The sequence below is a fragment of the Oreochromis aureus genome, linkage group 18 (assembly GCF_013358895.1).
Source record: "Oreochromis aureus strain Israel breed Guangdong linkage group 18, ZZ_aureus, whole genome shotgun sequence".
Taxonomy (NCBI): Eukaryota; Metazoa; Chordata; class Actinopteri; order Cichliformes; family Cichlidae; genus Oreochromis; species Oreochromis aureus.
In genome coordinates this window covers 32,739,202-32,764,507 of record NC_052959.1, presented here as the reverse complement: position 1 = coordinate 32,764,507, position 25,306 = coordinate 32,739,202, and positions in this window count along the sequence as shown.

The window sequence follows — 25,306 nt, the reverse complement described above, 5'->3', positions numbered from 1 at the left end:
CTCTGTTGTGCTAATGATGTCATAGTGAACGCCTGCAAGTTCACATAAGCCACCACACTATGTTAGTTAAAACTTTTAGTGAGTGTTCTCTCCCTACATGTGCTGTTTCCTATATTATTTTGGCAGCCCCTACTGCATGCTGTGCGCATTTAGGGTGCCTTGCTTCTGTTGGACTCAACCTTATGCTAACCTACGTAAGTACCTGTCTTAAGAGAGACCTCTGCACAGCTCCGACGCCAGTTGCAAGAGCTCTCTAACATTAGAATCATCAGCTGTGTCTTATATAGTGTTATTTCGGTACTTTATACTTCACACATTTTTTGAACGTTGTTTATATGGGGAGTTCCTCTTTTTGTGTCTATATTTATTAATATGCCTTGTGCACTAAAGCTTCCTGTTTTTCAGTCTGGCTAAGCACTCGTTTGTGAGTATAAACCGGCCTCTACAAGCCTTCATTAGCAGATACACATTACAAATACTTCATATATACAGAGAAAAACCCAATAATCCACATTTCACTATTTTGTTCTTTGGTTCAGATTTGGATTCTGTATTGTTCTTTATTTATTATTATTTATCTTCAGATTGTTTTTTGCTAGTCTTGGTTTGTTGTTGTCTGTTTGGGAGCTGACCTAGTCTCTATAAATAAACTTCTTTTGGTGGAGTAGCATCAGGAGAGAAGCTCCAGAGAGGCATCTTCCATGTTAAACACTAAAATATAACAAAAGAGATCTTCTCAACGTGTTGTATATTTTAATATTTCCTTATTATTTTGTCATAAAATAAATCAACCAAATAACTTAAGCTGTGACAGCACCTTGCGTTTACGCCAGGCTGTGAGCTGCCCTGAATCACTTACTACACCCCCTTTCACCCAATTTAATTTCTCAATCTTAGTTTAAACTATTCCTGACCTTCTCCTTCTCTCGTCTGATCGTCTCAAGCACATCCTGTACCAAATTTACTTCCTCTTTTCAAGTCCCACATTTAATTACAAGCTCAAACATATTTGCCCTATATTGCTGTCTCGACGTATTTCCTGTCAACTTAACAGAGTTATTCTCAAACTCAGAGCTGAGGTTCCCCTTTTCTAAGTCTGTCTGTTCTACAAGAGAGCAAGTCGGTAAACAAGTTTATCATCACAAAGGTTATTAGGCAAAGGTCACGTAGACATTTGCTTAGTAACCCTAAAACAGCACATTTCATGTAGCTAATCGCATATGTTAACACCCCCCTTTTTGTGACACATCTCATGTGTTACAAACTCAAAATCCTTCACTCAGGTTAGGGAATTAAAAGAAAAGTTTAGTCCTATCATATTATGTATAAATGCTCCGGAGCTTCAAACCTGTATTTAAGGAATGAAATCAAATTAATCATCATGTCAAATCTTTTCTTGGCTCCATCCACAGCCTGCATCCTTGAAACGTCCTAGAAACAAAAACCTGTGTGTTAACCAGAACATCACCTTTTATACTCAGTTTCTCCACTTCATCCAACCTGTAATATAAAAAAGTTAAAACAGAACAATTATCAGTCATATGTCCAACCTTAGTCCAGTCTTTTGTCAGTGTTCAGTCGGTCCAACCTATGGTCTGCCTCGTCCGTCCATTCACCTGTCCATTCCCACACATTCACTCACACGCATTACCATCAGGTATTGCTGACAGTGGAGACTATCTCGCAAATATTCAGTCTTCACGCTCAGCAACATCAACTCATTTATTTGTTTTACTTTGTTTTTAAGAAAATAGTTCTTTCTGCTTTTAGACTGGATTGGCTCGCGGCAATCCTTTTACTTTGTCAGCGCTGTTATCCACTCTTTTGCAGGCCTGCTTACAACAAAATGAGAAAAAGAGAGCTGAGTATTAGCTCATCAAAGTACAAAACAAAATCACCTGACAGGTTTTTCTTTATAAGTGCACTGTTACAAAACCCCTTAAACATGTCCATGTTTATTAACACTCCCTCTTTAAAAATAAAACAACAACCTCAAAAATCTTCAACAATCTTAAATTTCACCCATTCAACGCACTGAAAACCTTGTCCAAACTGCACCGTTTTACACACAACCATGTCCCCTTAGACACTTCACCATACTCAGATTCAGCCTAACACCTTTCAACAATGTGTCAACACTAATTTATACACCTCCTAATCAAATTTGCACCTCTGAACAATCTACCCCTCCTTTAAGGCCTCAATCACACACACACAGCAAGCTCCTCTGTCCACATTCACACAAGCTCTCAAACCTTTTCCATACTCAGCCATATCTCAACAATTTAACTTGGCAAAAGAAATACATGTTTAAACTTTATCACATTATTAAATTATTTTCATTTTCTTTCTATACTAATCACTTACTTTGATCAATCAGTGCAAGAGCACTCCTGAGTCACTCTTATAAACACTTTTCTTTTTTTCCATCTATTTTAAATCTTTCCATCAATTGTATTAACCATTCACACCATTCTCTCACTCATACAAGTAGCAAGCAGATCTTCATTGCATGTGCTTATGTTCTTAGCCAGGTTTTTAATCAATATCTGTTCATTAAGCTTCAGGAGCTTGTCTTTATAAGGTTAATGCATTTTCTGTTTGTGTGTGTATGGGTATATGTTATTTTGCATATATGGCTTCACAGTCTGTCAGACACCTTTCCAATTCTCCAGTTAAGCAGTCAGTTTTCTTTTTCCCCGAATTACTAACCCTCTGTTTTGATTTCCCACCTTAAATAAAGCACTCCTAGTCTTCAGCCAGGAGCTAGGGCCTGTTTTCCAGGTTCATGGACACATGATTCTGTGAACAATTCAACCAGAAACTTGCCTTAACTTATCCAGTGATGTTAACTTCTACCTTTCTTCCGACTGCTGCTGTGGAGAGTTGGTACGGTTCTGCTTTACCCCTGAAAATAACAAAACTAAGACATTTTCATTATTACCACAAGTACTTAAATGACCCATTTCTCTGTCTCTAGTCAGAAATACCAATTATGCCATGCATGTAAGCGTGTTCTTCCTTGCATTTTACATTAATTGAGTGTAAGCTGCTTCTTCATTAAATTAATTCATTGAGTTTCTCATTGCATTTCTATGTATTCATGTTAATGTACACTACGTGTAAGCTGTTTCTTCATTGCATCCTATATATTCATATTTAATTTATGCATTTCACCACTGAGCTTTAGATTCAAACTATCTCACTACTGATTCATTTCAAAAATAATCTCACATGTAACAATTTGTATGTGTTTTCTATTCATTAAGGTAATGACAATTATTTTCTTTCATTATTCTTACCTTTTCTAATGTTTACCTCTTTGTTATGCTGTAGTGGACATCCCTAAACAATTCATGAGTTCAGGTTTCAATTTTCAATCCAATTATATCCTATATTCTCACAGTCAAACTCGTCCAGCTTCATCTCTCACTGGTCCCTCTCTGCACAATGTCCTGTTCGGGCTCCAAAGCTCCAGCAAACACAGTCTCAACTCAGCTGCTGTCTTCTTCTCTGTTCCTTTACAGTCTTTCTTTCAGATTAAGTCCCAGCATGGCAAAATATCACTCAATGTCCAGTGCTCTTCCACAATTCTTTATCCCACTGTTCAACTGCCCAGCCTGTATTTTCACAGTACATCTTGCATTACTCTTACATGCTGCTGCTGGTCGTCAGTCGTCATCAGTGTTAATGGATCAGTGGCACTGTCGTTTGCCTGCTGTATTCAAGTCCACGATGTTCTATCGGTCTTCATCAGGCGATTAACTGTCCTTTGAACTTCTTCTCCGCTTCAGGGACAAAGTGAGAGATCCAGCCGCACAATTTCGAGCCAAAAACTGGCTTATTCTCCCAATTCTTTTAATCTACTTTTCTGCTGCTGAACTCAAGGTTGCAAAGTTGAAAGACGCCCACCTGTATTGACACACTAAACCATACAATTAGTATTATATTCATTTTTTTATCTTAAAACCTCGATTTGCTTCATCTTTTTAGAATTTAACTCTGTCCATTTCTCTGGGTGCTCCCCTGACATCATCAGTCACACACACACCTTCCTCTCACACACACAGCAACACAGTATTTCCTATTTCTCTTTCCTGTTTCTACAAATTAATCAAACACTTGTTTTTTCATATTTACAGTCTACAAACCCTCTTTTAGTTTTACTAAGTCTTGGTCTAAAAACAATACACCCTCTTCTCACACACACACTTTTAAATATACTAAGTTTTTTCATTTGTCAGTTTTTTGTGACATCATTCACACAATACTTTCATAATCATCTCACACACACTGCCTTTTCTCTCAAACTTTTACTTTTTCACTCATTCTACTATGAACCTCCCTAGTGTTATTATGACTTATTTACTATTTAGTACAAATCACACAGAGTCACTCAAATCAAATACTGACAGCATTCACACAGTTAAAATCACTCAAAATACGCTTTCCTACGAGTATTTTGGACATGCCTTCCATGATCAGAAAGAGCAAGTCAAAAGAAAAAAGAAAAGGAAAACTGAAACCTCTCATAACATCACTGAAGGTCAAATATCTTCATAGACCCAAAAGTAAGCATATTATTTCCCTAGTCAAAAGTCAAACCGTTACTCACAGTAATTTTTAATGTCACAGCCTTTGTGTTTTGAGTCATGGTCAGTGGCCCCTATTTCACAGCAAACACGCACCTCTGTTTCAGCCAGCCCTGTCTGACCATCCGTTATTGGAGTCAACACAAGACTAAACGTAAAGCCAGTCATATCTCTACTATCTTCTTCCGAAACTCCATGGTCTGTTTCCTCCATGGAGTGTACAGGTTACATTACAAAACTACATTTGAAAGCCAATCACACACATGCAAAATGAGACAGCAATTTATCCCGTCCACTGGAACTGAATTTCAAAATCCCTGAATGCACTTGCACAGAAGTCCGGAAAGTCCCGTTCAGCGTCAGTGGGATTTCTATCCTGCCTACAGTATAATTCCAGGGCCCGAAATATAACAATACTACTACATGCAAAATCTAATAATGATAAAATGTTAGTCAAAAAACACGGTGTCAGTACAAAGAGTCAATAAAACACAAGTCCTATTACTTTCAGCAAGTATTACATCGTTCAAGGACGTGTAAGCAAAACCCATACTCCAATTCTACATGTATCATAAAGTAGTCATCGTATTTAACAACCGTAATATCAACAAAGTAGAAATAAAAGCAATTCTTCCCTTAAAACACCAATACAAGTCGTCCTTAACCCAGGCTCTGCAGTCAGTCATTAGCCACTCATTAGTAAACAGGAAATGTCACTCTAAATAAGTCACAGGCATCTCATTTACATAGACACAGACACACAATCTCAAAATAACCAGCCTGCTGCAGTGCCCGTGGCAGACAGAGCCTATATACAAACATAGAAATTATAACACAGAGACGTCTGATAAATTAATTAATATTTACAAGGCCTTAAATTGCATAACCTACCGAATTTAGACGAAATTTTAACTTAACCCTCCAAGGGACAAACTCCCTGAGTTTTTTGTGATCAATTTAACCAGTCTCGGCCCCGGGCCGTGGTCACATATCTAATGCCCTAACACAATTTAAAAGCGTCAACCAACTCAACCCCTGCCAAGAAGCCCTGTTTTGGGGACACTTCACATCCCAGGCTTCCCCGAAGTTTTAAGTTAAAAGGTAGACGCCCGAAACCCGGTTTCTACTAACCAAAAAAGTGCACACCACCGCCCCGGACGGTAAACTGACCCAGTCAGTGGCTATTTTGGAGTGTCGTAGTTCTCCACACTTGCCAAGTGAACTATCTCTCCCCGAGGAAGATGTCGATCGTCACCGACAACTTGGAAGCGTCACCTTCCGACAAAAATGCACTTGTTAGACTCCCAGAGTCCCGCTCTATAGAATTTAATTATTTTGAAGACACCCCAAAACTCACAAACCCACCATATCGGTGTCCAAGCCCGGCTTTATATTCAATTATAACTGTATGACCATATACAGATTTCAAATGACCTATATCCTAAATTCAGTAGTCCAACTACTTTAACTTGTCCTTTTCCTATTTCCGTTACTTTTACCTATTCCTATTCAGTAGTCCAACTACTTTAAATTCTCTTTCCTTAGCAGTCCAACTGCATTTCCTTTAATCAGTACTGTCACTTAACCTTACGTTATCATTACTTCAACTTCAATTCTCATGAGATTTTCACCAAAATCAAAACAGACGTTTACCAGTAATTTTCAGCGAGTAGACTTTTAATTTTGTCAGAACCAATTCAGCACTGTTTGGAAATAATTCAACAGGTAGTGCCTTACCTTTGAATAAGCCGGCTTATGTCCACTCACTTCGACCACTGACTCGTGTCTGCTTGTTCGAGCGCCTCGGACCCTCTCAGTCTCATTCTCCAACTGTTCTCCCTCAACCCTCGGCCAAATGCACCAAATGTTACGGGTCCGAAATTGAGGATGAGAGTAAAACAATGATGGTCCAGAAAAGGTCGTTCAAACAATTGATTTTAATGAATGCACGCCGCGTGGAGAGGTGCAAACTGCAAAACAGTTGTACATCTCTGCCCAAAATACACTCTAGATTGCTTTTATAACATCAGGGTATTGTAACGCCCCTTCTTGCGTTTACAAGCACATAATTTGCATGTACAGAACATTCATGTATTTTAAGAATTAAATGCAAACACAGAGGTTCCTCTTTCTGGCATCCTCTTAAGAATATGGTGATGATCTAAGGCCTTTGAGGTCACCATGGACTGGACATCCTTACGTCACCTGTAACTAAGCAAACTCAAATGCAACAAGAAGCTGAATACATTCAGGCCTTCACTCAGCCACTATTTTTTACTGTAACAATATACTCAGCATATGAGTTATGATATATATATATATATGTTTAACTCAATCATTTTAAAGTAGTTATAACTGCACCTGTAATAAACATGTTAATATTTGATTATGATAACCCCTATAATATAAATTATAACATAATGCCAGCAACTTCAATAAACACTTTGATGAAATGATAATTAATGCAATGATAAGATGATGGTTATGTAAAATAATCCCTGTAATTCCACAGTGGGAAAGAGTAAACAAAAATGACACATAGAAGCAGAACTGAGTCCTATGTGTGGAGGGACAGCAACTGTGTGTGTATATGTAAGTATTTAACCTCCTAAGACCCGAACTCTTCCATGGCATGCATTTTTAATTTCTTTTTGATATTTGGGCATATTGGGACCTGATGAATGTAAAAACAAAGAATTACAAGATTTTTTTTTTACCTGATTTTTGTTTCTAAGAAAAATGAGAGCCACATATGAGGATATTCGTTTAAAATTTTGATAGAAGAGTAGCAGTATAATGTCCTCGTAAGTGGATATCAGGCCCTTGTAGAGCAAAATTGAGTATTTTAGTCTAAATAACCCAAAATGTGATGTCCACATATGTGGACGCCAGGTCCTAGGAGGTTAAACACTGCAGAGAGTAAAATTACACAGTAACAGTATTTTGTCTAAGTTCGCCATTGTAGAAATTTATTTCACCGAAACAATAACGTGGCACACACCTTTGACGCTGTGTTTTCTCCGTTTTCCTCGTCCACACATAAATGTAAAAAACTGAGTTTTCAAAAATCTCCACCCTGGCAGGTGTTTTTAAAAATCTCAGTTTTCAAAAAATACCTGTGTACATGTGGACGTAGCCTAAGAGACTGAGAGGAAATACACATAATATATCTAATTAGGATAAAGAGGGAACAGGCCACAGGTGGGAACACAGCTGACACCAACTTGGCTGACAAACTACAATATGTATGGTGCTGCGGCTGCAGTGATGCAGACGCTGTACCGGCCTGTTGTGATGCACAGAGAGCTGAGTGTAAAAGCGAAGCTCCCAATTTACCAATCAGTCTACGTCCCTACCCTCACCTATGGTCACAAGCTGTGGATAGTGACCCAAAGAACAAGATCGCGGATACAAGGGGAGGAAATGAGCTTCCTCCAAAGGGTGGCTGGCCTCTCCCTTAGAGATAGAGTGAGAAGTGCAGCCATCCAGGAGGGGCTCAGAGTAGAGCTGCTGCTTCTCCATATCAAAGGGAGCCAGCTGAAGTGGTTCGGGCATCTGACAAGGATGCCTCCTGGGTGAGGTGTTCTGGGCATGTCCCACCGGGAGGAGGCCCCAGGGTAGACCCAGGACACGCTGGAGGAGGTGGCTGGGGAGAGGGAGGTCTGGGCTTTTCTGCTTCGGCTGTTGCCCCCACGACCTGGCCCCGGATAAGCGAACGATGGCTGGATACTAAAATACAAAATAAAACCGTAAGTGTCAGGGCCTTGGGGCACAATGACCTAGGGTTTAGGTTTTGGACGGTGTTTTGAGGTTTAAATGATATTCTAAATTTGATTAAATTCTCTGGATTGTCTTTTGTTGGTTGTTCTCTGCTCCCAGTCCCTCGTTTCCCCCTGTACACAAAGGTGTGTGTTTGTGTGTGGTGTTCATATTTTTGCTGCTACACCAGGCCTGGAGAGTTGTCCTGCCTTGCAGCCAGCCACACCTGGAGTTATCACACTCACCTGTTGCTGATCAGCATCATTAAGTGAGCAATAATTAGCCGAGTAGCTGGGGGCAGTCAGTGTGGTAAGATGAATAAGCAACCTTTTGTTGACAATAGGTAATGTTAAAATGTGGTAACTATAGGTGGGAAAGGTAAATACTCAAATCTGAATTGCAGAGTTCAATTAAGGATAAAAGAAACATTGCAAAGGAATACAGGTGATGTATATAGTCATATATAGTCAATATAGGTGTAAAGGTGGTTCTGATCCAAACTACAGTACAGAAGGTGGTGGTCATACACCTGAAGTTGTTTGCCAACTGCCAAAAACAGATGGACATAGTCAGTTCTCCAAGTATCTCCAAAAGTTGAATCTGTTCATCTGGACGTAGCGTTTTGTGGGAGAAACGTTTCGTCACTCATCCAAGTGACTTCTTCAGTCTCAGCTGACTGCAGGTTTCCCCAACCCTTATCAGTGTTCTTTGATCAGTGGGTTTTGGTCGGTGATTGTTGATCAATGGTCATGGGAATTTGCATAATTATGATTAAGGAACTGACCTCACAGCCCATTGTTCCTTCAGTGGGCTGGTTTCAGTCATTATGCAAATGTACTGTTTATAAGGGTTGGGGAAACCTGCAGTCAGCTGAGACTGAAGAAGTCACTTGGATGAGTGACGAAACGTTTCTCCCACAAAACACTACGTCCAGATGAACAGAATCAACTTTTGGAGATTTACTTTCCTGGATGATTGAGAATGCATCAAGAAGTTCTCCAAGTAATTATGCGACAGTTTTTCTGTCGGTCAGTGGTGTTCTAATGTACTTACTGCAGCATCTCTTGATTCCAGGAGAATTACAGACACAGGTGGAGGGCATTGTGCACTAGTGTACATTTCCACCGAAGAGGGTGGAACATTCACCACAACCACAGACAGAAGTGACTGCACAGGAGCTGGGAACTGACACACGAACAAAACACGCACTGGGGATTATTGGCACCTTTTTTATTTTGCTCAAAATAAACGTAATGTCTTCCATACAGAAAGGCTTGTATTTGGATCCTACTTGTGCCAAACCTGACAGTAAATACAAACACTGAGACCAAGACTAAAACACGGGCTTGACACAGGGACTGGGGAGAAAACACTCAAACATGGGTAGATGACTGGGAACGCTGAAAGACAGAGATGGGACTAGGGAAGACTGAGCTCAAGAGATACTAATATAGATCTAGAGCGTTGGCCATAGCAAACACAAAAGGGGGCAAAGACAGTGAGATAGATAGATATAGATAGATAGATATAATGATGATAATCTAATATAAGAGTATTAAAAAAACTTTTTTTTATGGTCTCCTATTTAAGGTTTACGTTTAGCCTTATTCCTATTTGTTACGTCCCCACGTAGAGGTCTAGGGGTGTGAGTGTGGGGACCAATAATAAATGGGTCCGGAAATGGAATGGACCGGACCCAGCCTTCAAATTTGGGGAAATGAACTGTGCATTTGTTGACTGCATTTGGAGTACACTTCGAATATTGGCTATTGACTTAGCCTGATATATTTTTGTACTTTGTCTGTGGAGTCAGCACATACACGGCAAACTAGTTTCGCAATTATGAATCTGTGGAGGCGCACATCCAATTCACCAAGGACTGGGTACAAGATTTGGCTATTTTTAAGCCTCCACATTGTGAATATGCCGTCATTCAAACAAAAGTAAGTCAGCTCGAGTACTGCGAGGAAAATGCGTTTGATTTCCCTCCGAACATTCAGATTGCATAAATTCATTCATGAGGGGGAAATTACAGTGAGAACATATGGAGGCTCTGTAAGAGGGATAACATAGTGAGTTCAGTGCATTGATGTGACATTGCCCTGAAGGATTTAGTCATTCTCTATGGTTAAAGAAATTGCACTAATTTATTCATATTTATTATAAATAATCCTAATTATACACCTTGCTTCCGTGTTTATGTCCTGTGTCACTAAAAATACATTTGTTGGGATAAAATTTTGGTTTTATACATTGATTAATGACCTGCAGAATCTTATCATATTACTAGGGGTGCAACAATACATGTATCGGTACTGAACTGTTCGATACAGTGCTTTCGGTTCGGTACGCATATGTATCAAACAATACAAAATGTTTCTAAGGAGCTTGGAAAGAAAAGCGTCTGGACTTGTTTAAGTTGCTTGAAGACGTTTCACCTCTCATCCGAGAAGCTTCTTCAGTTCTAAAAGGTCAAATGGTGGAGAGTCCCAGATTTAAACCCAGTGGGAGTTACCCCCCAAAGAGGGACAAAGGACCCCCTGATGATCCTCTATCTAATCACATGAGCCGAGGTGTGAAAATGGGTGTGGGTCACAATCAGCCAGGGTTTCGGGTGAGCTCATTGTGAAACCTGGCCCCACCCTATCATGTGATTTCCTGAGGTCAGATGGCCCAGGATGTGAGTGGGCGTTAAGGCGTCTGGGAAGGGATCTCAAAACTGGATTATAGATGGCAGACAGTTGGTGTCGTAAACCACCGCCTCTGTTCAAAGATGGTCGCTCACAGTGGACGTAAATGGCTTCTTTCACTCCTCTTTCAAACCATCTGTCCTCTCTGTCCAAAATGTGAACATTGGCATCCTCGAAAGATTGACCTTTGTCCTTTAGATGCAGGTGGACTGCAGAGTCTTGTCCCGTGGAGGTGGCTCTTCTATGTTGTGCCATGCGCTTGTGAAGTGGCTGTTTGGTTTCTCCGATGTAGAGGTCTGGGCATTCCTCGCTGCACTGTACAGCATACACCACATTGTTAAGTTTGTGTTTAGGAGTTTTGTCTTTCGGGTGAACCAGTTTCTGTCTGAGTGTGTTGCTGGGTCTGAAGTACACTGGGATGTCATGCTTGGAGAAAACTCTCGTGAGTTTCTCTGATACACCGGCTACATAGGGGATGACAATGTTGTTGCGTCTGTCTTTCTTATCATCCCTCGCTGGTGTCTGATCTTCTTTTCTGTGCCTCTTTGCTGACTTTATAAACGCCCAATTAGGATAACCGCATGTTTTAAGTGCTTCCTTTACATGTGTGTGTTCCTTCTTTTTCCCTTCAGGCTTAGAGGGAACATGTTCTGTCCGGTGGTGTAGGGTCCTAATTACTCCAAGTTTGTGTTCCAGAGGGTGACGGGAGTCAAAGAGGAGGTACTGGTCTGTGTGTGTGGGCTTCCGGTAAACTTCAATGTTGAGGTTGCCATTCTCTTCAATGTGCACAGCGCAGTCCAGGAAAGGCAACACACTCAGACAGAAACTGGTTCATCCCGAAAGACAAAACTCCAAAACACAAACTTAACAACGTGGTGTATGCTGTACAGTGCAGCGAGGAATGCCCAGACCTCTATATTGGAAAGACCAAACAGCCACTTCACAAGCGCATGACACAACATAGAAGAGCCACCTCCACGGGACAAGACTCAGCAGTTCATCTGCATCTAAAGGACAAAGGTCAATCTTTCGAGGATGCCAGTGTTCACATTTTGGACAGAGAGGACAGATGGTTTGAAAGAGGAGTGAAAGAAGCCATTTACGTCCACTGTGAGTGACCATCTTTGAACAGAGGCGGTGGTTTACGACACCAACTGTCTGCCATCTATAATCCAGTTTTGAGAACCCTTCCCAGACGCCTTAACGCCCACTCACATCCTGGGCCATCTGACCTCAGGAAATCACATGATAGGGTGGGGCCAGGTTTCACAATGAGCTCACACGAAACCCTGGCTGATTGTGACCCACACCCGGCTCATGTGATTAGATAGAGGATCATCAGAGGGTCCTTTGTCGCTCTTTGGGGGGTAACTCCCACTGGGTTTCAATCTGGGACTCTCCACCATTTGACCCTTTAGAACTGAAGAAGCTTCTCGGATGAGAGGTGAAACGTCTTCAAGCAACTTAAACAAGTCCAGACGCTTTTCTTTCCAAGCTCCTTAGACTACGATGACCTGCATGACTGAGAACCTTCACAGACACAATACAAAATGTTTAATTTATTTTATCAACTTTTCTTCTGATGATGTTGTCATGGATCTGCGTTCGACTACTCCGCCTAGGCTGTACTGTTTAGCGCAGATCCAGTGAGCGCAGCGCAAGCTAGCGAGACAGAAGCTAAGCTCGTTGCAACATGGCAACTGCCTCAATTCTACCCGAAATTGAACCTCCCCCACCCTCATTCAGATCTGGCGTTTGGAACTATTTTGGTTTCCGTGTGAAGTATGACCCTGATGGACAAAAGTAAAACAGTATGTCGGATGTGCCACGCAAAGCTCAATTACATTGGTGGGAACTAATTCGTTAGCGCAGTTAGCTCGTTAACTTGTTGATGCCATCCAGCCCCACGCACGGGGCGATCCGCAGTAACTCGTCAACGGAGATTTGCCGCGTTATGGTGTTAAAGTCATTTTAACGAGATTAACGCTGACAGCACTAGTGGGAACAAAACAAATACGACTGCACATTGTGTGTGAATGTGTGTGTGAATGGGTGGATGACTGAATGTGTGAAGCGCTTTCGGGTCCTTAGGGACTAGTAAAGTGCTATACAAATACAGGTCATTTACCATTTACCATTTACGTCGACATCAGTGCAAAGACAAGTGGAAGCAGACAAAACAACAAGCACGCATGCTACAAACTTTACCATAGACAGCCAGGTGCTAACGCACATGACTCTCCTTATGGGGACCTGATATGTTTAATATGCTGCTGAGAACATAACCCAGAAGAAGGGTATTGTATAGCTTTTATTTTGGAAAGAGCTATTTCTCTGTAATGTAATGTAACTCTCTTTTCCAAAGATGAGTGATTTCTCGATCAGATAGATTTATTTTTTTCATTATTTTGTTGTTTCAGCAACATTAAATTTAAAAACTGTACTTTTGAGTTAAAATATATTTTATGTCGAAAAAATAGCGAACCGTTTTGTGTATCGTTGCATTACGTGATTCATAATTGTCACTCGAACTTTATGCTTTCTCCATCTTGAAAGTGATTACATCCTTGCATTACAAACTTTAGGTTCATTTTTTGCTGGCAGATTTTAAGAAAATAGTCAGATTTAGAATATAACATGCAGCGTTCTATAGATGAATTCATAACAAGATAAAAAAAAATTACATGTGGGGCGTAACACTTGGTTTCAACATAACTTTATTCTTTCCTGAGTTATTTACAAGTTTCTGACCACTCATAACATGTGTTCAATGTGCTGCCCATTGTGGTGGATTGTCAATGCAACCCTATTCTCCCACTCTTCACACACTGATAGCAACACCGCAGAAGAAATGCCAGCACAGGCATCCAGTATCCGTAGTTTCAGGTGCTGCACATCTCGTATCTTCACACCATAGACGATTGCCTTCAGATGACCCCAAAGATAAAAGTCTAAGGGGGTCAGATCGGGAGACCTTGGGGGCCATTCAACTGGCCCACGACGACCAATCCGCTTTCCAGGAAACTGTTCATCTAGGAATGCTCGGACCTGGCACCCATAATGTGGTGGTGCACCATCTTGCTGGAAAAACTCAGGGAACGTGCCAGCTTCAGTGCATAAAGAGGGAAACACATCATCATGTAGCAATTTCAAATATCCAGTGGCCTTGAGGTTCCCATTGATGATGAATGGACCCACTATCGTTGTACCCCATATAAAACACCAGACCATCACTTTTGCTGTTCCAACAGTCTTGGAGGGATCCATCCAGTGTGGGTTAGTGTCAGACCAATAGTGGTGGTTTTGTTTGTTAACTTCACCATTCACATAAAAGTTTGCCTCATCACTGAACAAAATCTTCTGCGTGAACTGAGGGTCCTGTTCCAATTTTTGTTTTGCCAATTCTCCAAATTCTGTGCGCCGATCTGGGTCATCCTCGTTGAGATGCTGCAGTAGCTGAAGTTTGTAAGGGTGCCATTTGTGAGTAGCTAATATCCACCAAAGGGATGTTCATTAGTGACAGTTTTCTTGCGTCCACATTTTGGCAAATCCAACACTGAACCAGTTTCATGAAACTTAGCAAGCAGTTTGCTGACTGTAGCATGGGAGATCCGCTCCTCACATGTTAACCTCTTCGACAATGTCAATGGCTGTGAACAAAGAGAAACTTGTAAATAACTCATGAAAGAATAAAGTTACGTTGAAACCAAGCACACCATTGTTTTTCTTGTGACATTACCAATAAGTTTGATGTGTCACATGGCCCTCTTCTCATTGAGAAAACAAAAGTTGTATCCAAGATGGCCGACTTCTAAATGGCCACCATGGTCACCACCCATCTTGAGGAGTTTGCCCCCTCACATATACTAATGTGCCACAAACAGGACTTTAATATCACCAACCATTCCCATGTTATTACGGTGTATCCATATAAATGGCCCACCCTGTAGAAGCAACAGTGTTGATCCGTAACAAGGACTGTTACAGATGAACCTGCACACCGGGTTTTGCTGATAGTCAGTGGTTGGCCATAAGATAGACAGATGCCCAAAAAGAGGCTTTCAATCAAAACAAACAGACCATCCGTAGTGACAGGTAAAAAAAAAGCCGTCCTCAAAAACGAAAAATTGCACCTGCTACTGTGGAGGAGTTGTCTCAACTGATGGCAAAATATTTCTCCAAGCATAGTTCTGTTCTGAATAACCCATAATGTTTTATTTAGCGGGCCATGCAAATAATTTGCATTCACTGAATATGTACTTACTAAATACCACTGTTCAAAAAGTTGAATAAAGAAACAAACTAATTTTTGCCTTTTAATTAAAACCACTTTGTAGAACATCACATAAGTTACAATGTAGACTCAATGTCATGTATAGTTTACAAATGACAAAATGTTCACATAAAATCATGACAGCATTTAAATAATATCACCTACTGCTAGCATTCTGTAATTTACTGTCTCTTTTGAAAACTTCTCACTACATATACAGCACAAGACTTTTAAGAGTATTTAACAAGGCAAACTCCTCAAGTCTTAGTTCAAACTGTGTGATCAAAGACATTCCTTTGTTTCTGACCCCCTCCCCAGCCTGTTGAATGGTGGGGGAGGCTGTAGTGTTTTATTAAAGGCACATCCTATGTGAAGGTTCTGTTTTCTTGTTTAGTAACTTTCTTGCCATTTATGACCTCACCTGTGTTTGTGTATAGTAGACCGTTACAGGAATTAAGCCATATACAGGGTGGGGGATTCAATTCAATTCAATTTTATTTATATAGCGCCAAATCACAACAAAAGTTGCCCTCAATGCGCTTTATATTGTACTTTATATTGACTCACACTTAAACATGGATGGTTTTCATCTGATCCGGGCCGACAGAACAACGGAGAGTGGTAAGAAGAGAGGAGGGGGTCTGGCTGTGTTTGTGAACGATAGATGGTGTAACTCTGGGCATTTATCTATCAAAGAGACGCTATGCTGTAAGGACATTGAGCTGCTAGCGGTTAGCATGAGACCGTACTATCTACCACGAGAGTTTACACACGTGATTATGATAGCTGTGTATGTCCCGCCCTCTGCTAACGCTGCAGCAGCCTGTGAGATCCTGCACACTGTAACCAGCAGACTCCAAACACAGCACCCTCAGACCCTTTTCCTGATCTCTGGGGACTTTAATCACATCTCCCTGTCGTCCACTCTCCCCACCTTCACCCAGTATGTCACCTGCTACATCAGAGACAATAAAACATTGGACTTATTGTATGCCAACACCAAGGAGGCATACAGCTCATCACCTGTCCCTCCCCTGGGGGGCTCAGATCACAACCTGGTTCATCTCCAGCCTGTGTATAAACCTCTAGTACACAGATAACCAGTTGTGAAACGCACAGTAAGGAAATGGTCGGCAGAGACTGAAGAGGCCCTGAGGGACTGTTTCCGTTCTACTGTGTGGGACAACCTCTGCAGCCCCCTGGAGGATGACCTCAACAGCATCACAGACTGCATTACGGATTACATGAACTTCTGTGTGGACAACACCATACCCATCATAAAAGTACAGTGTTTTTCTAACAACAAGCCATGGATAAATCCTGAAATTAAGGCTCTCCTCAAGGAGAAGAAGAGAGTCTTTAGATGTGGAGACAAACAGTAGCTGAGAGTTGTCCAGAATATATTTTAAAAGTAACCTTCCCAACACTGTGTACAGTAGATACAGAGAAAAAAACAACAATCATATGACCCCCTATGAGCAAGCACTTTGGCGACAGTGGGAAGGAAAAACTCCCTTTTAACAGAACCAGGCTCAGGGAGGGACGGGGACATTTGCTGCGACAGGTTGGGGTGAGAGAAGGAAAACAGGATAAAGACATGCTCTGGAAGAGAGACAGAGATTAATAACAGATATGATTCAATGCAGAGAGGTCTATTAACACATACTGAGTGAGAAAGGTGACTGGAAAGGAAAAACTCAGTGGATCATGGGAATCCCCCAGCAGCCTACGTCTATTGCAGCATAACTAAGGGAGGATTCAGGGTCACCTGGTCCAGCCCTAACTATAGCAAAAAGGAAAGTTTTAAGCCTAATCTTGAAAGTAGAGATAGTGTCTGTCTCCTGAATCCAAACTGGAAGCTGGTTCCACAGAAGAGGGGCCTGAAAACTGAAGGCTCTGCCTCCCATTCTACTTTTAAATACTCTAGGAACAACAAGTAGGCCTGCAGTGTGAGAGCGAAGTGCTCTAATAGGGTGATATGGTACTACAAGGTCATTAAGATAATATGGGGCCTGATTATTTAAGACCTTGTATGTGAGGAGCAGGATTTTGAATTCAATTCTGGATTTAACAGGAAGCCAATGAAGGGAAGCCAAAACAGGAGAAATCTGCTCTCTCTTTCTAGTCCCTGTCAGGACTCTTGCTGCAGCATTTTGGATTAACTGAAGGCTTTTCAGCGAGTTTTTTGGACATCCTGATAATAATGAATTACAGTAGTCCAGCCTGGAAGTAATAAATGCATGAACTAGTTTTTCAGCATCACTCTGAGACAGGATATTTCTAATTTTAGAGATGTTGCACAAATGGAAGAAAGCAGTCCTACATATTTGTTTAATATGTGCGTTGAAGGACATGTCCTGGTCAAAAATGACTCCAAGGTTCCTCACAGCATTACTGGAGGCCAAGGTAATGCCATCCAGAGTAAGAATCTGCTTAGATACCATATTTCTAAGATTTTCAGGGCCGAGTACAATAACCTCAGTTTGATCTGAATTAAGAAGCAGAACGTTAGCGGCCATCCAGGTCTTTATGCTCTAAGACAGTGCTTCCCAAACTTTTTCCAGCCACGTACCCCTTGAGACATGTCAGCCTCAGCCGCATACCCCCTGCTACGAATGAACTCCTAATTAGTGTCTAAAAATACATCGCAATACCACATGCATACAAATAAGTACTGCACGATTATTTTTCACCACCAAATGAATTTATTAATATATTTTAGTAATGACAGAATTTTAATAACGAACTTTACTACTTAAAATCAGCAGTGTATCAAAAGATTTATTAGAATTCACCGTTTTATCGAGAGCATAAAGGCCAGATATGAACTTTCATTAAACAGAACTTTATTTAATGTGATGGATGTGCTTGAGCAGAGGCACACAGCTCTTCAATGTTTGGCTCAATTTGGGAAAGGCTGAGTCTTAAATCGTTTTCCACACAAAGTCTTACTCTGTATTTTGTTTTCATGTTTGTTAAAGCAGAAAATCCCCTTTCGCATAAGTATGTGGTGGCGAAAGGCATCAGAGTCTTGACAGCGCGCTTAGCCAGCGCGGGCTGTTCAGTGCGCAGTCCTATCCAGAAATCCGCCAGGGTCTTTTGAGCATGTTCAACTTTTAGAGCTCCATCTGTGGCGATTTCAATTAGGCTCTCCTGGTCAGACGGTGATAACAAAGTAGGCACGGCGGTGAACGGGTGACGTATCCAATCATTTGAGCCGTCAGTCTCTGGGAAGTATCGGTGTAACTGCGCCGCCAGCTCCTCAAGGTGCACGTTACATTCGCGCTTTACACTTTTTGATAGTGTGAGATCATTTGAGCACAGAAAATCATGCAGCACGGGAAAGACTTCAGTGTTGTTTGCATTCATGCAGTTCTTCCAAAGGTTTAACTTCTTTATCATGGCCTCAACTTTATCTTGAACATTGAATATAGTTGCAGAAACGCCTTGTAATCCGAGATTGAGCTCGTTCAGACGAGAAAATATATCACACAGATAAGCCAGGCACGTGAGGTACTCTTCATCATGCAAATGTTTAGACAGCTCAAAGGGATGGTTACTGAAGAAAACTTTAAGTTCATCCCTCAGCTCAAAGAAACGGGTCAGCACTTTCCCTCTAGATAGCCAGCGAACCTCTGTGTGGAGTAATAAAGTCTCATGCTCGCTGCCCATCTCATTGCACAACGCAGCAAATAAGTGGGAGTTCAGCGGCCTGGCTTTCACAAAGTTAACCATTTTTACACTTGTGTCCAAAACATGTTTCAAACGGACAGGTATTCCCTTTGCTGCAAGAGCCTCTCGGTGGATGCTGCAGTGTACCCAAGAGGAATCTGGCGCGACTGCTTGCACACGCGAAACCACACCTCCGTGTCTCCCAGTCATGGCCCGTGCGCCATCGGTACAGATGCCAACACATCTGTCCCACATGAGTCCATGTGTGTTCATGAATGTGTCCAGCTTTTGAAAAATATCTGCGGCAGTTGTCCTTTGTTCCAGCGGTTTACAGAACAGCATGTCCTCCTTGATGGTTCCTTCATGAATGTAGCGCACATATACGAGGAGATGCGCCAGGCCAGCCACATCCGTGGACTCATCTAGCTGTATTGCATAAAATTCACTGTGGCGTATGCGCAGAAGTAGCTGCTGTAAAACATTTTCAGACATTGCACTGATGCGCCGTGAGACAGTATTGTTTGATGATGGAATGGACTGTATCGTCTTTTTTGCCTTTTCACCCAACATTGTCCCCACCATATCTAAAGCAGCAGGGAGAAGGAGGTCCTCCACAATAGTGTGGGGTTTGTTGGTTTTAGCCACTCTGTAACTGACCATGTAAGATGCTTGTAGTCTGTTTTTATTCATAAGATCTGGCACTTGAATGCAGGTTTTACTTGTTGAAAGTGATTTTAGCTGTCGCTCAAAATATTCTCTTGGTTTATTTTTCAAATGGGGATGATTTGTCTCTAAATGTCTGCGCAAAAGTGAAGGTTTCATTGAGTTCTGAGACAATACTTTTGCACAAATAACACATTGTGGCCAGGAAAATCCACCAATATTTATACACGTGAACCCCAGCGAAACATAATTGTCATCATATTTGCGCTTCTTTGAGGAGGTTGTGTTACAGTCCAAGCTGTCATGTTTTCTCCCACTTTGACGCTCCGCATCAGACACTTCATCACTGGCTCCAGCTATGCTAGCCGCTTGGCTAGCAACAACAGATAGATCCGTGCTAGCATCCAAATCTGAGGAACACATTGTTGTTGAACAATCACCTGTGCGGTCACTGGAAAATGCATCTTCAGATATGAGCTGATCGGTTGTTGTGGCCGGTGTCTCTGTGGTAGGGCCTTTTTTTCTTGTTAACCACTTGTCCATTTTCGTGCAGCACTGAATGCTTGGAGGCAACTTTAACTGTTCGGTGTCAGTCATTTGGGCAAGTCACGCCCATGTATTTTGTTAGAGCTATTTTTTGCTGAATACCAGAGGGTGGTATATAGTCATGTATTTGAGAGCCACATAAAACTGCATTAGCGCAAATTTGGGCTTTTAAAATTTGTGATCCCCATTCAAACCCCGACCCTCGCGTACCCCCTACAGCCAGTTGCGTACCCCCGGGGGTACGCGTACGCTAGTTTGGGAACTACTGCTCTAAGACATTCCTGCAGTTTAACTAATTGGTGTGTGTTATCTGGCTTCATGGATAGATAGAGCTGGGTGTCATCTGCATAGCAGTGAAAATGTATGCTATGTTTTCTAATGATGCTGCCTAGGGGAAGCATGTATAATGTAAACAGAATTGGTCCTAGCACTGAACCCTGTGGAACACCATAATTGACCTTAGTGTGTGAAGAGATGACCCTTTTGTGTGTCACAAAGACACACACACATTCTAGCACATGCATACACACACATGGTTCCGGCCAGCCTTCCCTTGCTTGCAAGTTTATGTTGTTGTCTTGCTTTCTTCATGGGTGATGAGTCTCTGAACCAATGACTGTAGAAAACATGGATGACGCGACATCTCCCCAAAAATGACGCCAAAACGTCTCTATCGCCCCCTGCTGTCTGGCTGCAGTATAGGTCATAAACCCCGCCTCCTCCCTGTTAGCGGATGGGACTGGGGTCAGACTAAAATAAATTAATTCTCCTTGGATAAATTTTTTCCAAAGTGTCTTTCTTTTGTTATCAATAGTTCTCAATATGCTGATTTATTTCCCATAAGTTTGATTCTAATTCCTACCGCGGTGATGTTAAATTGGGATGAAACGTCATCATAACAGCTCTGACTGGCAGCCGCAGTTACGGAGAAACTTGCGTATCTCTGTTCAGGAATAGCAGATAGAGCGGAGGCTCTGAGAGTTACGAAAACACGACCGACTGTTTTAACCTGACAGACTGAGGTGTTCTTCAGTAAACTGGACTACCCGACAGAAGGACCCGAGGCCCCGCTGCACTTTTTCGGTAAGTTAAACGTGTTTGTAAGCTAATCCGTAACTACCGTCCTTAGCTCGGTCCTGAGACCTAGCTAGCTAAGATGAGCACTCGGCTGCCAGGGTTCGTTTAGCTAATCTGTGCAGGTGAATACCCTGACTAAAGAAATCATGAGAAACGCCCCGGGCTACTCAGACACTAATTATCATTACTGTACTTTTATTACAAGTATTATACTGTAAAAGTAACAGGCTGCACTCTGCTTCAGCTACTTTGCAGCCTTTATTTCAATTTTTAGGGATAAACTTTATATTTGAGTTTGGGATGGTTCTGTTCTCTTTGTGAATACAGGAGCTGCCCTCATATTCAGACCTCAGCACGATCCAGTGACAGCAGACAGATCATCCAACATGTTCACATGTTAACTGCAAAATGAACTGATGAAAACAGTACAAAGGTTAAAGTACCACATGTGCTGTCAGTGAAAGCTGCAGTTGTTTTATTGATAAAGTTAAAGACAAAAAGTCAAAAGGATTAATCACCCCTGTAACTGTGTCACTATATATCAGCATTAACAGGAGCTTTTTGGTGTTTCACAAAGCTGCTGATCTCAGAAATGCACAGCTTCTGTTTTAAACACTTGATGGACTCAGCTCCATGAAGAGCACATGAGATTTTCTCTAACACAATCAAATAAAACCTAATGAAGATCAAAGGTCATCACTTGTATGTTGAACTTCAAACTTGTGATCTGGAATTCTTTCACAGTTTTTTGCAGATAATGTGTTATTTACCATAAATTAATTCCATTACATTACATACAAGATCCATTACACTCACAGTCTTAAATGTTAAAATCTCCAAGGACAGCATTACATTAACAGTAACTCTGGGCCTCTGTGGAGTGAGCAGCTGATCTCATCGCTGTCTAAAAAAGGAAACAGATCCTAAGGAGTGCTGAATCATTCAATAATACAGACTATTAGAGTAACAGGTGTGTAGCATCGCTAACTAGCTAGCAACAAGCCCCCAACACATTGCATATGCTAGCGGCTAATCTAGCAAGCGAATTGACAACAGAGTGATTTTAGATGTTGTAGAACTATAAGCTAATAAGCTGTGTGTCTTTTTCATAACAGTCACATTGTTGTATTTACCTTGATTGAACGAGTCGTCAGTCGCGCTAAACCAGCACAAAAACTGGAGCAGCCGGGCTACATAAAAAGTGTAGGGGGGCGTGTTTGCGGTCACGTCTAGCGGGTTGTGGGCGGGAGCGTTACACAGTCACTCCACCTCAAATCACTACTGCGCAGACTCTGGCTCCAAAAATGCAAGATGGCAGCCTCCACAAGGGGTGTATTTTGGCTTCATTTTTGCACAATGGGAGGAGGCGTAGTCGCGTCATCCATGTTTTCTACAGTCATTGATCTGAACTAGCGAACCTAACATTTTTTTTTTTTTTACATTTTGTTATTTTGTCTTTTTGTTTTGTTTTGGGTTTTCTTTGTTTTATTTTTTTACTGGGAACTTAAGAACATCATAAATAGTGTGCTGACTGTAATATCTGTCTCTGGCTGCGATACGTGCTCCCAACACATGGGAAACAGATTATTTAAAGGGAAGTGAATGATCTTGTCAGGCCCACAGTGCCGATTGCTCTTACCGTGATTACTGTGGCCCTCTGTTTTTAATCTGTGTTAATGTTAGTTTGCCAGAGTGTCTTTCTGTAATAGCTAGAATCTACACATTTATTTTTTTAAAAGGAAATTATTGTTATTTGGCTGTGGTTCTAAAGATCTATGTTCACTGATTCCTGATTTGTGCATGCACAGTTATTTTAATTAGATTAATTTTGTCTTGGATTTGTCTGAATTTTGTGCCTGCTCCTTTCTCAGCTGGGTGTGGGATTAAGTCTCAGATCTTGTGCTGGACTATATCCACACCTCTCTAGGGGTAATTGCAAGCTTATTGATCTTTGGTTTAAAGGTCCCTGAAAATGCAGACAGTCTATGAAAATTCCACTGTGATTACATCATTCATGGTTTGTGTCAGGCAATATTTGCCCAAAAGTTTTGCAAGGAACCAAGGTCTTCCCTTGAAATTAGCATGTGGAAAGCAACTGAATTGAGACCATTTTTGCTTAACACAGGCCCAGTTGTTCTATTTAATAAAATACCAAGCTACATGTATGGACACTTTATACTTTTATCTCTATCTATAAGAATTCTTCGAAGTCTGTTCAGGTTACATCATTTTTGGGAAAGGTTTTGGTGTTACTTATTGTCTTGAATTTGTTGGCTCTAATTTACATTTTTTAATACGTCTTGCTCAAGATGCACGACAGTTTGGCCCTTTGGATGGTATTTCCTGCTTCCCATTTGAAACCTTCCTGTGAAAACTGAAAAACATTGTCCAGTGGCCTCTGAAACCTGGGGAAAAAATTCTCAAGTGCGTCTATGAGAGGCAAAGAATTTGGGAGGAAAAAAGAAAAGAGAATATGCCTGTAGTGAGAAAACGTCTTATTGTGAAAAAACATTTTACAGGATTGCAAAATTGTCAAAGCACTGTGTCAGGTCTTTAAAAACTGTAATGCCTTTTTCAGCTATCCATTGGATCAACTTACTTTATTTCAAATCTGTCTAAACATATGTTGTATTAGTTGAATAATTAAAGTAGAAAATGGTGCTTTTGCCACTGAAGTTAGCCCTGTTCTGTCTTTAATGATAGAATATGACAGTATAACCAGAATTTCCGCTGTAATTATCCCTGACAACAATTTGTCCATGTGTGTATATCAAGTATTTACAGGAAACTATGAAAATACCAGGAACAAACTGCAGAGGTCCGAAGCAACCTCTAATCTGCAGACTGAGTCGGATTCTGGAAGCAGATTCGGAAAATAGAAGCAGAAAATGAGGTAAAAACAATTTATTGTGGATATTATTAGAAACAAAAATTAATTGACAGTATCTTTAGCAGACCATTTTTGGTCACCTGTCAGGTTTCCTGGGTCGTTGAGTCAGTGTTTTCTGTTTTGTCAGGTTCAGTTTATTTCCCACATTCATGTTTCTCACTTCCTGTTTTCTGTTCCAGCATATTGCCTGTGTTTTGTGTTACAGTTATTTCCATGTATCATTAGTCAGATTAAGTTCAGCTGTGTACTTTCTAATCACTCATCATCCAGCGTGTATTTAAGTCCTCAGTTTCCATCAGTTCATCATCGTGTCATTGATGTTGATGTTATGTTGTTGTTCCGCCTTTTTTCAGTTCAGCCAGCTTTTCAGTTCTGTCAGTCCTCCATTTCATGTCCTGTTCATCCGCTCATCACAATAAATCACCAGTCTTCACCTACCTGCGAGTCCTGCGTTTGGGTTCTTTTCCTCCTCGCCTCCACATGACACAAATCCTGACATCACCAGGTTCTGATATGATCTTAAAATAGCAATATTTAACTTTCTGACTTTTAAAAATCTGTTTTTTGACTCTTTTTGATGCAGGGCTGTACATTTAATGTTTTAGCTTGCAGCACTAAGCTGTAGCTAAATAATGTGTTTGGGTTTTCTTTTGTTTTTTTAAAGGCATTTTTTCATTCGTTTTAAGTCGCGCTCCAAAGAGGATTGGCACAATGCTGCAGAACAGCCAGAGACCTCACCCCCATCAGCAATGTACAACAAACATTCAAGTGAAACTCCCGACTTGAGCATCACTCATCCATTTGTTCAGCCGCCACCACACTAAACTCCTTCACCTGTGGTTTCACAACCAATTCCAAGATAACTTGTACAAGTCACCATACCAGCATCTAATCCTCCTGGAAGACATTAAGGAGGCTCAGAGGCTCACCGTCAATGCTACAGTCTCTCCTCAAACAACTTGATGGACCACTTGCTGGAGTATTACCTGAGGATGCTTTTTTCCCCTCCTGACAGTCACAGACGTGGAAGCGCTGGAGCAAAAATTGGCGGACCCTGTCTAACTAAATGAAGGAATAAATAATAATGATGTAATAACACTATTCATTCATTTAGGCATCAATCAATCTGTGTTTATACTATTGG